Source organism: Morone saxatilis, unplaced genomic scaffold, assembly GCF_004916995.1.
Source record: "Morone saxatilis isolate NCDOM2014 unplaced genomic scaffold, NCSU_SB_2.0 Contig8, whole genome shotgun sequence".
Taxonomy (NCBI): Eukaryota; Metazoa; Chordata; class Actinopteri; family Moronidae; genus Morone; species Morone saxatilis.
The window spans coordinates 26,906,383-26,908,543 of record NW_023340257.1 but is presented as its reverse complement, the minus strand read 5'-3'; the positions used below and the strand labels follow the sequence as shown (position 1 = coordinate 26,908,543).

Here is a 2,161-nt window from a genome sequence, read left to right as displayed (position 1 = left end):
ATAGGAGCTATGGTTAACTGATGGTCTGCTTAATTAAACAATTTATCTTTCAATTAATGTGGAGCGCACAACTGAATATTTCCTTCTATTTCTGAATGATTCATGTTTGGATCTTGTGTCCGCCGCTTCTCTTCCCTCTCCCATGTTTTCTGAAGCTGACACCCAGTAATGTCCAGATATATCAAGAAGAGATAGAAAGAGGCGAGAGAGATGCGGTCGCGTGTGGGTGGTGTGTGGTGTATTATATGTGGTGGTGTGGTGTGAGGGAGAGAGAGAGAAGGAGGAGAGAGAGAGAGGAGAAAGGGTTCTATCTCGTAAGTATCAGTGGCCCCACGAAATAATACGGCGTTGTTTCCCTCCATATTGGAATCAAAGCTAGCCCGGTGTATGTGTCACCTGTTGCTGCAGCGACAGCTGAGGAGGCAGGTGACCTGGGAATGGTGTAGGTGTCACTACATTTATTTATTCATTTCGTTTGTTTTGGATTTTTGCCAGGTCCACACGATGCTTGGCTGAAGAAAATCAGTATGCTCTGACGATTCAGTTAGGGAAGGCTCAGTTGAAGTTGTTTCTATGATGCTGTGGTTATGTTTAGGCGATTTCATGCAGTAGTGCAAAACAGACCACTACCTAATACTAATTCTTATGAATAGACTGTTCAGTTAGCTGAAAAATATTGATCCAATGGTATCGAATATATGTTTGATCTAGGGTGTGTGTGTCGTTCTGGAATGTCTCCTGACTCAGGGTACGCTTCCAAGGTGTCTCTCGTGTCCTTGGTGTTGCCTACTATGGGCTCACCTGAGGGGTTTGTACTGGTGACCCATTGTATATTTCCACCAGAGGCTCCCGTCCTTATGAATGCCTCCACTGGTGGTGTTCAGACGTGACCCTCATTTCACTTTGCATTGTTAAGGGTGTGACCGAATCTTTTGCTCATTGTGAGGTTGACTAGTCACTGTGAGAGTGAGCGAGGCTATAGACTTCAACCACGTACTATGATGGTAACAACATAAGCAAGGTTTCTGTGCAGCAACTGGTTGTAAGGGTGGGATGAAGGATTCGTTTATGGTGTTAGCAGTGTCGCTTTTGGCTTTGGTTCGAGTCTCTGCACATTTCTACATTGTTTCTGCCTTCGGTATTTGTGTTGAGAGTGCCCATTGCTAAGTAGTCCGCTCATTCCTACTCTCACTGCCCTTGTATCTGGTTGTCTCATCCCGACGTGGTGTATGGTTTGATGCTCTCTCTCTCATCGGCGATCGTCGCCTATCTGTCACCTCCTCGTCGTCAAGTCTATGGGTCTCTTAGAAACCGCATAGTGCTAGCTTATAGACGGTGCGCGAGATCCTTAGTTTGGTGGTAATGGTCAGTCCCTGGTAATATCAGTGTTGTATCGCTGCATTCCTATGGTCCGCTCACTGTGTGTTCAGGTGAGTGGTACCATAGCATGACTGGTGTGCCAGCGCACGACTCTCTGAGACAATATATAAGCTCGACTGTGTAACCAACTCCAATGTGTAAAACGTGCATGCTTGACACAACGTCAATAACATTTGTATGGACTTGCTTGAAGAAGGCAAGAATATACATCACTCGGTTATGTTACTATTTTCCAAGTCTGATTTCTTGCGTCATAAGTATTCCTCAGAGAGGCTGCTCTTAGGAGCCCGTCTAAATTCTAGTTAAGAGAATGTTAGGATATTAAATACTTCTGTATGGTCTGTCCCTCTACCTCCGCTTGTCGTATGCCCTGTGAAGAGAGCGTCGAGCATTCATACACACTATTGATCTGTACGGCTACAGTGCTAGAAATGCGGACTAAAATGAAATTAACGGTTGCATTTAGGAGGGAACGATTGCGCCTGTATAAAAGGTTATGTATGGGAGATCAACATAAATTCGTTAGTATGTTTTCGTGGGGCCACTGATACTTAGAGATAAAAATTCATAGCTGTCAGACGTTCTATGCCGTAGTTTTTATACACACTTGGTTATTCGTCCTCGGAGTAGTTGTCACAGTACACTTTTTGAATCGTGTTGCCACACAGTTGTAAAGGAGCACTCAAAGACAACATGACAAAAATTGCGAGTACACTGTATAACCATACAAATGCAGTAAGGATTGCAACCTTTCTGGGTGTCATACGTGTGTTATATTGTA

At 44.2% G+C, this 2,161-nt stretch overlaps 1 pseudogene; it reads right to left on the bottom strand.

The window, feature by feature from the left end:
• Positions 1 to 375: 375 nt before the first annotated feature.
• LOC118341404 overlaps positions 376 to 2,161 on the bottom strand; it is a 2,549-nt pseudogene continuing 763 nt past the window's right edge.